The sequence below is a fragment of the Thermobia domestica genome, chromosome 15, assembly GCF_964235325.1.
Source record: "Thermobia domestica chromosome 15, izTheDome1.hap1.1, whole genome shotgun sequence".
Classification (NCBI taxonomy): domain Eukaryota; kingdom Metazoa; phylum Arthropoda; class Insecta; order Zygentoma; family Lepismatidae; genus Thermobia; species Thermobia domestica.
Window position 1 is genome coordinate 69,305,260 of NC_137468.1, and position 15,969 is coordinate 69,321,228.

At 34.9% G+C, this 15,969-nt stretch overlaps 1 protein-coding gene across 4 annotated transcripts in view; it reads left to right on the top strand.

Moving 5' to 3' along the window:
* Positions 1–4,422: 4,422 nt before the first annotated feature.
* Cht10 (Chitinase 10) overlaps positions 4,423–15,969 on the top strand; it is a 145,330-nt gene continuing 133,783 nt past the window's right edge. For 3 of the 4 annotated variants that reach the window (XM_081739754.1, XM_081739755.1, XM_081739756.1), the window contains exon 1: positions 4,423–4,744. The gene's annotated coding sequence lies outside the window, so the exon portion shown is untranslated. The remainder of the gene's footprint in view (positions 4,745–15,969) is intronic. The other variant, XM_081739758.1, reaches the window with a different exon arrangement.

The window sequence follows — 15,969 nt, forward strand, 5'->3', positions numbered from 1 at the left end:
ATAGCAAGAGAGCCAGAACTTCGCCCGGGGTGGTAGAGAGAATGGATAAGGTGTCCGAACAGATGGGGTGGAGAGGGGGGAGATGGGTTGTAGAGGAAAGGGAAGTTAATGTTTTGCAGAAGTAGTTATTGAAGAGGTCTGGTCTTTGATCATCACTCGCTTCAGTATTTTCATCTTGAATTGTTGCCGGTATGCCCGGAGATTTTGTTCTAGATTTAATTACAGACCAAAAGACTTTAGGGTTACTAACAGTAAAATCACCAATTGAGTCCATGTATTCAAAATATTTACGTCGCTGTACCTTCTTGGCAAGACTTCTAATTCTAGCAAAGTTTTTATATGTGTAGTCACTCGGATGTGAGTGTGTGTGTGTGTGTGTGTGTGTGTATTAGTGAATAATTTAAAGATAAGAAGATAACATTAAAAATAGAAAGTAAGCCAGATAGCTTAAATGAAAACAAAAATTGCTTTATATAGCAGAATTTTTTAAGTATTAAATTGTATATTCAAAACTATCGTATTATATTCAAAAGTATCGTATCGTATCGTATTATATCTTGTCATTGAATTACAAAGGGTGTCCCAAAACAACTGAGAAAGCGTTGTAATATAAACAGTTCTTACCTTGACTATCGAGGAAATGATTATCTTTCTCGAAGTACTGTCCGCTCAATCGAGTACATGTGTCCCAACGTTATTGCCATTTTTCAAACGTCTTCTGGAATTCTTTTTTGCGGAATGCTGTCTAAGAACCCCTCACAAGCTGTTATGACTTGTTGATCAGTCTTAAATTTGCTCCACGTTAGCTCCTTTTGAAAATTGGGAAATAGCTAAAAGTCACTAGTCACGTGTCTGGATTATTACTGTATAAAATCCAGTTTCTGTAGCTAGTAAGAGGTGAGGTGAGGTGATTTTAGTTTAGCGTCCCGTTCAGCAGCGAGGCTATATGAGACGTGGACCTACTTATTAACGTGGAATCCGAACCACATGAGCTCCCGCCGGGAATCGAACCCGGGTCTCCCACGCCAAAGGCGCGTACGCTAACCGCTTAGCCAAGAGGGAGCTCTAGTTAGTAAGAAATACCTGTAATGACCGCATATGATCCGAGTTATCGTGGTGCATCAGCGAATTAGTTATCATGTGTGGCGCATCCATCATTGTTTGCCACATGTTTTCTCCATGTCTGCAGTACTGTTAGGCTGTAATCAACATTTACTATACTGTAGTATTAAACAATGTGCTGATAAATCAGACCTCGACAGTCAAAGAATGCGATCAAAATGATTTTTCCAGCTGATTTTGATTGTCTTTAGGTGATGAAGGCGATTTCCAAGCGCTGATTTTTGTTTTTTGGGTGTGGATCTTCCTACAGAAGACGGAAAGTTTGTGGTCAGGTTTCTTCAGTCGACAACAAAATCTATTAACATGGCTCTGTCCATCCTTTACATCCATTTCTTCCTGAAATGTCAAATAATAAAAAGTTTATTCAGCTGTCCCTAACAATCAGCATACACGCTGTCAACACATGATGTCAACCTTATGTTGCTATCATTACTAGAATAACATTCCAACTTGTTGCCAATTGTATTAAGGTTATACACAGTATTGCCAAACGTCGATACGAATTTTCTCAGTTGTTTTTGGGGTATTTTTGTATTTACAAAATAAGAAAAGTGGTCAGAATTGTACTGAGTAACGTTAAGCACTTTTTTTTGGGGGGGAAAGGGGAGTCTTTCAGTAATGCTTGGAGTCGACTAGGTTTCTGACGGACGCGTTTCTGGCGTACAGTAAAGATTCCATGATGAGGTTATCCTACAATTATGGATATTTAGAGGGGAAGTTCATCACTCTTTTCCCTCAACACGGGATTTTAGACTTGAGTAAGATTATTGTAGAACAGAGAAAAAGATCGGCAGGACCGTTAATTATGAAGATTCTACAAATATGCTTCATAGGAGGTAATCAAAATAAGAAAAAAAAAGAGATTTGTTACGTATGATGCAATCTATCTCTTTTACTTTCAGGCCATCAATAAATTATACAACAATGTATCGGCAATGAATTTTGATGAAAGTGGAAAGTGCAAGTGTGTTAATCACTGCTGATGGTGGTCAATGAGAGAAGGAAGAGATGATTTTACTAGTTCAGAATTATTTCAAGAATGGAAGAAGTGGTAATTATTCATCAAACAGATCAAGATCTTTCAGGCGAACAATCCTTGTTCTGTAGTCATCAAGAGAGAGGTAAGTATATGCAGAGCATCATATAAAATGCAACTAGTATTTTTTTATATAACTGTTTTTCTTTTTTTATTCATCCTATCAGCCCGACAACTAACCAAAAACTTCTTTGAGTAAGGAACGCATTAATTACTTGTAAGCTACGTCACAAGCACGACTAATATTGTCAATACAGATGCCACAAAATCACATTTTTGTTTCAGATACGTATTACAGAAATCAGTAAAACAGTAAGTTGAAGAAATACGTTGCTAAACTTGTGATAATGTGTTGACGAAGATAATATCATAATGACAAAGCTGTACAATAATACCGTATGTTGCTTCAACTGTGTAGTGAATCGGTCAGAGGTTTATTTACTGTACATAAATAAGAATACAAAAATAAAATTTGAATTTTAACATTTGTATAAAGTTGTTCTAGTATTAACGTAGACAAAATAAGTGAAATCAAATTTCCAGTTTTATGTTAAGGAGATGACTTTTATTAACTTTTATTAAAGGTAATAATCATGTAACAATTGGAGGAATGATGATGTGGGAGAAAATTGAATAATTGTAAGACAACGCGGGAGAGGAGGATGGCCACCAAAAATGTACTTGGGCTGGAACTGAACCAGGAACTCCTCGAGCCAAAGATGAGCGCTCTAACACCGAGTTAACGTGCTCCGTAAAGTGTACAAAGTATCACTACACAATGTTATTTTATTATTATTATTATTATTATTATTATTATTATTATTATTATTATTATTATTATTATTATTATTATTATTATTATTATTATTATTTTACGAAATTTACGTTTTTCTCTGCAACTAGAACTTAATTTACGTTACGTTTGACTTTTGGTAGTAATTTATTTTCACTAGGGTAAGGCGAGATTAATTTAGAGAAGAGAGACAAAAGCATTGTTGCATTAATGTCAGTGTTCAAGTTATTTTTCATATTTCAGTATAATGGGGTAATATGACTCTTTATACTCGTTTTGGAAAATGAGATAAAAATAATTTTGCGCAGATGAAAACGAAAGAATAAGAGATGGACTCTCTGCTAAAGACAGTGAAGAGGATCACATGATTCCATGTATGGGATATTCGGATAGGTATTTTGAATTAAACTACATATCCTTTTATTATAGGCTACCAACATTTCTTTGCTACTGTGATGGTTGCATAGAACCTAGGAAATGTTATAGATTTTGAACAGGATATGGAAAGCCACCGTTACTCCTAAAGATGTTAACAAATTGACTACATGAATGAAACAGACCGAGGAAATCATCTATTGAAAAAAAAAAAAAAAACTTTCATTCAAGAGTTAACGCGTGGAATAACAACGAACACACAGTATGTACTAATAGTACAATCTTATAAAATCTACTGCGTGTTTCTAATAAGACATCGAAATTCTTACTTTTGAAGAAATAATAGAAGAGATGGCACTTATTGGTAGAGTGATGTGTTCTCTCATACGAGAGATCTCAAGTTCGATCGTAGGTTCCTTAAGTTACTGATGAACAATATTGTTTCCGTGAATTTTTTTTCGATGTTTTCTATCTCCTGTTCTTTTCGTTTCATATGTTCTTCTTTGCTTCATTGACAGTTATAATTATCTTGTCTTCTTTAGTCTCAGTGGCGGCTGTTGAGGGAAGTCAGTTCGGTAAAAATTAAATTTCTCTCCCTACAAGTAAGTGTTTTCTCTTTTCTTGTAGCGATAAAAGTTTAATTTGTGACGATCTGATTATCCTCAAGAGCTGCCAGTGAGGAAACAGAAGAAAGGTTATTATTTTTCCATAAAATAAAAAGAATTGAATTAAAATTGTCATTAATATGTTTAACTTTAGAACGAATAATAAGGCACATTGTGCCCCACATTCCTCTAAATACTCGAAAATGGAGCTTTCACTACTCTTGGGATTCGACTGAGGTGTATTACGAAGCATTTCTTGGGCTGGAACTGACTGTAATAAAGTGGAGCCTGTACAATATCAACTATGACTAATGTATATCAGATTCAGGTGACCTGCCGAGCAATGAGGAGGAAGAAAAGGAAACGAAGATTTGTGAATGACGAATAGCTGGAGCGCTGAGGTGAGGTTATTCCAGGTTGCACTAGGACCAGAACTCCGCTGTAGATGTCCGACCGATCACTGAAGTTCAGGGTCACTCGCCTCCCCCGACCCCCGTTGGGCAGAAGCCAGTCTCTAAAGCTCTTCGTGTCGCGATTATAAAAGCGAGAGTGTTTCTGTCAAAGGCGCTTTAACGTTTACCTATCCACCGGCGAACACTGACAGACAGACACGGACGGGTTGGACAGTGAAAAAACAAAATACCTACACTCGGATTCTATACATATTATCATAACGTGTGTGCATATGTGTGTTGATGTAAATGTGTACACGTGAGTGACTTTTGTGTATTCCCATGTGCCGGCGGTGACATTTCAAAAAGGACCTTTGTGCCTTTTATGTGTTTATTTGGCCACTGTTTAAATTAAAGCACAGTAAGTATTTTCTTAGAATAGCATTCAAATATAGAGTTTATACTCAGGACTGATGCTGTTAATTTTATTTTTCGAATAATAACATTCGAATATTTTTTGTTTGTTATTTGAATATCCAAATATTTGTTTTCAATATTCGACAATTATTTGGATAACTATTTCTGAATGATTGTTCAATTAATTAATTCCCGAATAATCATTCAAATATTGAATTTTATTCGAATTGTTCGAATTTTAAGAGCACTATTCAGGACCATAACTTTCACTTGCATTACTTCGGGAAGCTGGAATCGAACTCACATACTTAAGGGAGATTATTGGAGTAAGTACGCTTTTAACTGTTGTATTTACGTAGATTCCCAGAATCTTCATGTTATGCTGAAATAGTGGAACATTTCCATAGAATGAACTAACATTGAGAAATTAAATGAAATTCTTTGTTTTACGCCCAACGGTTATACCTTTTAGGCTAAAGGAGACAGATAGTTATCTTTCAGTTTAACGTTCCATAATTATGCCCTTTAGGCTAAGGGAGACGATGATAAAAGCAAATGAATGATGATGAAAGAATTGATGGAATGAGACTGTGGGAGGAAACGAATACCCCGAGAAAACCCACGGACACGCTGTACCACAAACTTACCTGGCTGGGAATTGAACCAGAGGCCCTGCGCACCACTACTGAGCCACCGTGTCCCCAAGAGACGGAAGGAAACGAGAGAGCTTCCAAAAAACCTGAAGACACAATGTTGTTCTCAACGAAATAACATGACCGGAGATCGAACCAAGGACCCTTCATTGGAGAGGAAGTGATCTACCATTGGGCAGCTATACTCCCAAAATTTAACATTGGAGAATTTTTAATTCGTTAAAATATGAATATTTCCGTATTCAAATTTTCAAAAACGCTCCCTCGTGACTGTATGGTTAGCATATATGTCTTCGGCTTGGGGAACCCGTGTTCGATTCCCGGCGGGAGCTGGATCCCACGTTAAGCTGTAGACTCACGTATCGTATAACCCTAGTGCTGAAAGGGTTACTGAACTTCAACCTAACGAATCAAATATTCAAAACAAAATAATTTCAGCTATATATTCGAATACGTAGTCATATAACAATGTGAGTATGAGTTTTTTGAACAATCATTTGAGTTAGAAAATTTTAACAATGGGAGCATGGTTCCAGGTGCGATATCCTGTGAATGCATATGCCTCGTATAAAATCTCGAATAGTAATTCAGATCCCACTTTAAGGAGCGGGTTCCTTGATGATCAAAAGGTACGTTAAACTCCAATTAATCAGTTAGTCAGTCGAATAATAGGACAAAATTATTAGTTATTTTATCGGCAAAGAGGTTTCATAGAACAATACCAGCAGTTTAAAGTAACTGTAGTTTGTTCGATACTCTCCTACCGGGAATTGAACCCGGGGCCTCCTGAGGGAAAAGTGTGCGCTCTGACCACCAGACCAACAGCGACCGCTATCCGAATAATTTAAAGACCAGTAGCCTAGTTGTTAAGAAAAAACATTCCATTTGGTGTGGGAGATCTGGGTTCGATTCCCGGCGGGAGTTCATGTAGTTCGGATCCCACGTTAAGCTGTAGCTCCACGTCTCATATAGCCTGCTGTTGAATAAGATGATTCGATAAACTAAAAATCAAGTCAATCAAGTAAACATTCCAGAAGCTTATAATTGTTAATAGCATGACTTTCAGATTAGCTGAGACTATTCTTATATTTAAATTATTCAAGTTTTAACAATTAAATATCTTTAATTTAGCCTCAAGTTCAAATATTTAACTATCCATCATCTGAATAGTTGTTCACTTAGGTATGTTAATGTTTTGTTCAAATATTATTATCCGATCATAATTTCTAGGCATTAGGTATAATGGAGATATCCTGGTTTTGCACTGTAGTTTCGATTCATATTTCAAGTAATATGTGAAAGACTACCGTGAAGTGTTTTTGTACTGTATACAACTCGAATTTATGTAGATTCTAACCGAGTGAAAAAAGGTAAATGGTGAATGATAAGAATTCTCGCTTCACAGTTTGGAGATTGCAGGTTCGAATCCCGCAGCCATTGTCACCAAGCAAGTATTTGAATGGTATCTTTAGCTCAATTGTTAAAGAGCTGCAGCAGCTATATTTGAAGCTGCACTGTTAAAAATAATTTCTTAAATTTGAGAAATCGTTTCTGCTCTGTGCACCGAGACAATATTTTCTTAGAAACAAGATTTGCAATTCTCATTCATAAGGAAAGTAAAAGTATATTTTCTTGTTTCGCTTTATAGAACTTCATCTACTTTTCTTCATTTCTCATTCTAACTCTTGTTTCTAAGAAAAGGTATTCTCGGTGCACAGATAAAAAATGATTTCTCAAATAAAAAAAATATTTTTAACAGTGTGGATGTTGATAAATACTAATTTACATTATGCTCTTTACGGATACTCTTGCTTTTAGTGTTCTTAGCAGGGGCGTCATTTGGAGCTCCAGAGGGTCAATTGCCCCCTCGCTGAGCTCGACATTTTAAAAAAATCCATAAATTAATTATATACATGCCAATGAAAAGCCTGAAAATCTACCGATATCTAAGGTCTCCCCCTTCCCAAGCAAAATCTAAAACGACGATGCTGGGGCTTAGTCATTAGTTCGATCCCTTGTCAATGTCTAGTTTTCGTGTGCAAGCAATCATGTAAAATTATGTGAAACAGACAGAATACATTTGAATCGTTGAGTTCAAAAACAGGTCATCTCCATCGAAGCTAATTTGCGAGGAGTGACAAACAAAACTAAATTAATCAATATGTATCTGACATATAGGGTTATTTTCATTTTTGGAAAGTAGAAAAATATCAGTTCTACGGTACGAAAATGAAAACAGCTCTATATGTGAGATGCATATTGACTAATTTTATTTTGTTTGTCACTCCTCTCAAATTAGCTTCGATGGAGATGACCTGTTTTCGAACTCAACGATTCATTTTGCTGACCATACATTCTCGAATCTGAAATCGATAGCTTTACGACTTAAGCCATCTGGAGTTCATGCCAGGAATTTAATTAGTTATTATAAATACTTACATGTATCCCTTTCATGCATAAAATAGTATACATCATTTTCTGTGATATTATTCATTAAATCCAAAATTAAATATAATTAAAATACCGTTTTACATTATGACATATAAACGATACTTCGCTAAATACCGTGATAGGCTTACATTTAAGCTCTTCTTTTCACCTTTGGAATCTTGTTTCTAAACAATGCATGGAAAACATGGAGAGCTTTTCTAAACCATATTATACAAGAATGATCTCTATATAGAGTATAATACTATAGTGTATTTTCTGTATAGTGTATTCTCAATTTTTTTTCGATCATGGTACGTTGTCCTTTGAAACTCTACGGCACATTTGGGTTGGTGTATTACAAACTTTTGCCATATATTAAAAGAATCAAGTTTCTCATTACATTTCTTAACATATTTTCTGTAAGCTGATAATTCTGTAATTTAGCAATTTCTTTCTCTCTCTCTCTCTCTCTCTCTCTCTTTTTTTTTTGGGGGGGGGAGACATACACATAACAGCACCAGAATATGTATGGACTGGCAAATCTCATGTCACCCTGTTTAAGAAGCACTATCATTTTTTTTTCTAACGACTGAACAGAAAGATTTTTAAAAATCCGCTGTTGATGTTCTTACAGTTACAAATCAGGAATATCCTTAATAGTGAGTTAGAACATCATATTCTTTCTAATGGCCTATACAATAGTTGAAATGTTACAAATGGGATTCTAGTTAGTTATCTGTGAATTATACACAATATAATAATCCAGTGGCATACATAAGGGTGGATTCATGGTCTTAACCTCCTTGGGCAAGATATGAAAAAGAAATAATAAAGAAATCTAAACAAAAGGCTAATACTGGCCGCAAAAAACCAAATTATTGTTCTAGGAAGCATTTTCAGAAAACTCTATTCCATCTTCAGCCTAGATACGGTCCGAGGAGGCTTTTAAAAATGAGGGAGAAATGTGGATAGGTAAAAAAAAAAAAATGGTTAAACGCATTTAAAAATGCGAAACATCATTTTAACCACATTTTACCTATCCACATGTCTCCCCCATGTTTAAAATCCTCCTCGAACTTGGTCTAGACTGAAGATGAAATAGAGTTTTCCGAAAGTGCTTCCTAGAATAATACATTTTTTTTTTCGGCGAGTACTAGCCGTTTGCTTAGATTTCTTGCTAAATATTATCACCGCTCGCAATGCTGTGACATTCATCGTATTTATTTATTAACACACTGGCAGATGCCCAATTATAGTATACGTATTCAGATATGTATACAAAAAAGACCCGAAATTATATGAACTTGGCAACTTGAACTCCCATTTTGACAAACTTCTGCGTCGCCACGCTAATAATCTACCAATTTCTTTTAATGTTAAAACTTGAAAGTTCATTCACGTGACAAAACATAGTGTTGTTAACTTCGTAGTTCTGTTATGTCATACATTATTCTGATGTAAACGAAAGTGAATGAAGAGGAATTGTCCTTGACTTTCTTTCAAGGCTTTTCCACTTTCACCTGGAAGAGAGTAAGAAATGCAGTGACTCACATAGGCTTCTGAAGTCAAAACGAGACAAATATTGACCTTAATAAAGTCACAATTCTGTACAATATTTTTACTTTTTCCCTATTTACTAAAAAGAAAAAGAAAATAAAATATTATTCTTGGTGTTAGTGCTTACAAAGGGCTATGGCGAGACAGATGGATATTAGTTGATCAGCACAATGGCTTCTATCACTTTTTTTAAAAATCCTTCTAGACCATAATTTGCTATAATTTCGCTATTTGCTTCGTATTATTCCTTATGATTCACGAATAATATATACAATATAACAAACTTGTAGCTCAATATTTCCAAATAAATTATTTGTTCTCCTCCCTAATACGCCATAGATTGTGGTTTATTTCCTTAAATTTACTAAAGATTAATGACACTCTTTTAAAATAAATAAAATAAAATAAGAGAGAGAGAAAAAAAGGTGGGAGGGGAAGATTTATCCAAGTATCCAACGAAATACTTCTGTAATATCGAAATATGTTCTCTAAAAAGCTATTGGAGACCGCTGTGGCTCAGTTGTAGAACTCTCATCTCTGATACATAGCTTCCCTCTCTTCGATTCCAGTTCGCGCCAAACAGGCTTTTTGGTGGGCAAACATCGTTTGCATGAGTTTTATCGGGGTTTTCCTGTTTCCTCCCGCATTCTTAATTATTATTTAATTCATTATCACCATTACCGTCTCCATTAGCCTCAGAGTATAGTCATGGGACGGTAAATTAAACAAAACTTGATGACTTTTGTTGTTGCAACAATCAACAAAAAATTGGACTTCTGCCTATTGTAGCTATAAAAAACAAAGAAACAAATTCTAACCTTTGTCTGGCTGGAACAAAATCTCTAACAAAAAATATCTCCAGCTTCTGGATACACTAAAAAAAATCTCTAACAATCTGCTATTCAAAAAGAAAATAATAATATAATTTAAAAAAATGAACAATAACAAGAATCAAGTTGTTTTTCTTGCTTACTATCTTAATAAACTTTACTTGATACATATCACATACATCATTTTGTGAAGTACGAGTATACTGTACTTCCTTATTTGGTATCATTCCCCACATCTTGACTAAAATATTTTTTTGACGAAACACTCAAACTGGAGATTAAGATAATGTAATACTTAATATTAGTGTTAATGTAAATTACATATATTTTGAAACTGTAGAAACCTGAAAGAATATAGCATCAAACTCATGAACATTATTATTATTATTATTATTATTATTATTATTATTATTATTATTATTATTATTATTATTATTATTATTATTATTATTATTATTATTATTATTATTATTGGACTAGCTCCTACATGGTTATATATTAGCATTGACTTAAGTGCGGGACGTCTCATATAGCCTCAGTGCTGAAAGAAATGTTGAACTGTTGCGTTACGTTTGCCCATTGTGGAGTTTCCCTGTCGTTAATTTGCCCTTAAAGATTTTCTACTTGTAGTTATTCCCCAAATGTCATGTGTCAGAGTCTGAAGCTGAAGAAATCCTTGAATCTGTCTGAATCGGAAGCAGAAACAACAAAATATTACTTGCTTTGTTATATAAATTTAAAGATGAGCATAATTTGCGATTTTCCCCCACATATATGAATAGTGTCATATGATACAGCTGGCTAGTATGTTAAAAGAAATATACTCAGTTTGTGTGTAATATCGACGGAAATGACTTTTTTCTCCTTTCCGTTCGTGTTTCAGGCGTGGTTGCATAAACTCTTTTGTGATGTTTTATGTTTCGTTTCAGTTTTCAATTATTTATTTTTACTGTTTTACAAACTATTGGTATTCCGTATAATTTAATGTACGAGCTTTACTTATTAACAAGATCTACCTAAGTAGAGAATAACCAAAGGATTTTCTTGAATTACAATGGTTGCGTTACTAACACACTATTGGATTTATACGTATATTTAGTAAAACAAATCACCTATTTAAAACCTCGAACACTGGTTGACATGAAATTAGCAAACGTAATTCTGGTTGAATATGCTCTAGGTATTATACGTTGTAAATGCAATAATAAGATTTCTTTGATTCCCCGCTCGCTTTATCCTCAAAAATTATTCTCAAATGAAATGAAATCTTTCAGTTTAACGTCCCACGATTATGCCCTTGACCCTAAGAGAGACGCATGATTAAGGCAAGTGAACGGTGATGGAAAACTTGGTGGAATGAGAGTGTGGGTGAAAACAAAAGTACTTCGAGTAAACCCACGGACACAATGTTGTCTACCATAAACTTTCTTGATCGGGGATCGAATCAGGTGCTCCACACACCAGAAGTAAGAGTCATCGTGTCTCCTCTAAAAATAATGTTCATGAAGTTGAGGACATATGTATGACTTAGTGTTTTTGCCATAGTGAAATATTCTTGATTATAATAACATTACATTTTAGATTACATTAGTCTTAAAATACATATTGTTAAATGTGTAAACGGCTAAGTAATTTTTGTGATTCTGGTAATTTCCAAAGAGCTAACGGGAAGTAGAAAATAAACATTTATGTTTAGAGGTCGAATGTTATTTCCAATCCTTCAAATAAAGGAAAATGTGAACATTGTGCCAGTTCTTTTAGCCTTTCTTTATAATCTAGCATGCTTACTAGAATCGAAATACTAAGCCTAGGTTCGTTATGAGTAGTATCTAACTCGAAAATAACTCGTTCTTGCATTACCGGAATCTTAACACGCACTTCAGTTTAAAAATACACTGCAGTTTGGTCATAGCCGAGGTTTACATATCATGTCTCGATTATATTTAATGCCATCTTCATTCAACACTAGTAGAATATACCCATTGACAACATACTGCATACTTGAAAGGGAAAATTAATGTAGCTATCCCTATTTGATACCAACGTACCGAACAGTTCAGTGCTACAATATCTCAGAAAATTAATCAACCATTAACAACCTGTGTCAAACCAAAGATCCAAGCAGTAGATACACCTCACTCCCATCTGTAAAGGTGGTGAAGTTAGTAACCGAAGCAGGAACACTGATGGTTATTATTATTATTTTATTACCATATGGAAGGGGTGGGGATGGTATATTGTCTTGCATAGGGGCAAACAGTATATGTAGGTTGTTATGCAGACTTCCTACGAAAGCTGCATAAACATATTCGGCAAAGACGTTGTAGAAAACTGCCAAAAGGTTTACTTTTCAATCAGGATAATGTCTCCCAGCCACAAGCCGATTGTCAGCATGACAGAAATACACTATTGCGGTTTTGAATTGGTCCCAACCACCCACCTTATTTGCCCAATTTGGCACCTTTAGACTTTTATTTTTTTTCTCAAACCTCAAGAAAAAGTTAGAATTTTCTACATTTTGACACTGGTAATGACGTGCCAGTTTGGATAGCTTTGACAAAGCTTTTTTTTTTTTTTTTTTTTTAAGCAACACAAATTCACTTGAACATGAATGGACAAAGAGGTTTGAATTATCAAGGGGCTATGTTTGAAGTGTAATGGTGTGCTTGAACTCTCAGTTATTTCTTTCATAGTAACGCTTAGAACTTCTGTAACCTCCCTTGTATAGACGAACATAGTGGCTTAAAAGGTTATAATACCCGCTCTACATATTTGAGAGAGTAATAAAAATATCTTTATTCAATAATAAAGGCATCAATGCTTTGAAAATTGAATGCAGATAGTAAGTGTTTTGAATACATTTGAAAAAATAATCGGCAGCAAAACTAGATTCCACGTTTTTTTTTTTGTTTTTTTTTGGGGGGGGGGTCAATAATTTGTCAGTATTGAGAATTGAATATAGTTTACTGGAATTTAGAATTACAGCCTCTGAAAACTGTAAGAGGATTAGGTTGTTCTATACACTTTGAAGATGTTATCACAAGGTAATGGGATATATATATATATGAAATTGCCACTTTTGCTGGCGACTGTTTATTTCAACTACAGATTTGAGAATGGTAGTTTTAACAGGCTTCTTTCAATAAGATTTCATCTAATCTTGTTGTCGGCGAAGTACAAAAGATATTGTTTTCTCATTTTCCTGGCTCTTCTTTTCCTTTCCTTTTCCCACCACGGTTTATTAGTATTATTCTGTTTCCTTCTTTCTTCGGAAAATAACGTGTAATGTGTTCCGTGAACACCTATGGGGCTTTGGAAGTAAGAAACAAAAAAATAAATTAAAAGGCATTAAAAGGGAATGGATGTAATTTTAGGTTTTTAAAAGCTGTTTACATTGCAACATAGTTTTTACTAAAGGTAGTGTGTTTGTTCTTTCTTTCTACTTCTCCTAAAGTGCATTAGAACCTGGTAGATGGATACATTCTTGTTTTCGATCCGGTCATATTGTCCTTCTGACCTTTTTATTATTTTTATTTTTTATTTTTTTAAAAGATTGATCAAAAGATGAACTTGCTAAAAGCTTGCTGAAGTTTCTGATGTAGCTTTCAAAAAGTACTGTTCGTTCTTTTGAGGTTATACAGTTCCTTAATTTCGCAAGGACAAGGAAGTAATCTTTCGTGTTTTAAGTATTTTTCGTCGTCGGTTGGCTTTTTGGTCCTCCTCAACACATTCCTTCGTATTGATATAGATTGCTCAACTATGAATGACGTAATACACCAGTGAAGCCACTTCTAGCTTCTTGGTGCTAAATCTTGAATACTTTACATGGCACTAAGCATCTGGGACTATCACTGCTTTAACATATTGGCCAAATTTAGCGTGATTTCATTATTTCCTCTTCGGAATAAAAACATTGATGTTTCACTTATCGTCGGATACGATCTCTTGTAAATGATATTGTCACTGGGTTTAGTGACATTAACACTCACTGGCGTATGCAAGGGGGGGTCCTCATTAAACAAGATATGGAAAAATAAACATTTACATGAAAAAGATATAGAAATATATATACAAAATCACGTTTGTCCTTAAAGGAAATGTTGAAACACTCCCCCTTGACGAAATTCTGCGTACAAAACTGTTAACTGCAGGTTACCTGACAGCGCAGGCTATCTCAAAGGTTTCTCCCCGTTCTCGCTCTACAACTCGACGAATGATGTCAGAGTGAGGGTATGTTATCTCTTCATAAAATACTAATTCATCCTTCTTCTCCCAAACCCACTTTTCAATATAGAGAACTGAATTTTACAGAACATGCTCAGAGAAAATTGAAATATTTGCGACTTAAACTTGCTTTTAAACGGAATGTATGTTTTGTATTTGCGACGATTTTCTAGTGTATTGTCTTTGTACAGGTATATCAATTTGTAACGTTAGTATGGTATGTTTTGTGCAGTATATAAAGGATTATAGTATGTCATGTTACCTACTAATCATGTCTTTATCTTCCACGACAGCATCGTGTTACTTCCTTTGTTCATGAATATAGTTAGAACAATTTATTAAAGGAAGGAAGATAAAGAGGTGTGTTTAAAATTATTTTGGAGAGAGAAGTTGAACATTTGGCACAATAAAAGGGTAATATGTTTGTCTGTGGATCATGATATCCTGGAATGTTATACAACCATGCTTAAGAGATAGGTAATGTTGGTTGAAGATAGATAGGGGATACAATGACAATTCCTTGTAATAAACGGCTAAGGTCTTAGTGCGTCGTGCTAATTTCTAATAGTAAACAGTCACGTTAATAGATGTTACTACATGCGCTATCATTTACCTGGTTGACGCTAGTAGATATCGCCACCTGCGGAATTGCTGAATATAACGAAGTCCTTGACTAAATAATTGCATAAAGAATATGAATATGGTATGGAGTTTGGGATGGTTGCTGGCCAAACTCAAAAAATAAATAAATAAATTGTTAAATGCAAACAATTAAACTTTTTAATTAAGCACGACTTTTATCTATAGTGTACAGCGGGCCAAAGACTTGGATGCAACTACTAATCTAGGATAACTTAGATCGGTGTTTGATATAAGAGTGAGTCTTGTGTGTGGCAACCCAGCTATACAGATACAGGAACTGACTGATATAAGATGTCCAAAAATATTTCTTTGGTTTTGCCAGCACGAGTGGTTCTCAACAATAATTACCTGGATTGTTCGTGTGTAGTTTGTCCTTACAGGCATAAGGATATATGTATCTTAAGATCTCCCCGTGAAGTTCATTGCCTCAACAAGCAGGTGGTTGGGTGAGTTATGAGAATGACTTCAGGTGCTCTCGAAGGCGTAGGTTTCCCGTTGCTCAAAATAGGAAGGAGAAGGTCAATAAGAGAGAACGTGTGTTTTTTTGTTTCCTTTTGGTTCTTGCATTCAGAGAAAACAGTCACTACACTCTAGAGAGCCACTTGTCAGTATCAAAAACTTCTGTCTTTCGATGACAAACAATATTCAATAGCTAATACTATAGTCAAAAGAAAAGATTGCTTTGTGGAGAGGGGGTGAAAGGGACAATTTCTCTTCTCAAAAGTATATACACATTTTTACGGAACATCTCTGCATAACGAAGGAACGAAAATCAATAAACGTTTCAGAGCAATATTAGTATTCGTGCTGCTAATAAATCTACAGTAGAACCCCTCTAATCCGTCATCTTTGGGACTGGGGGTATGGTCGGAACGCAAGAAAGGTCGGGTTAT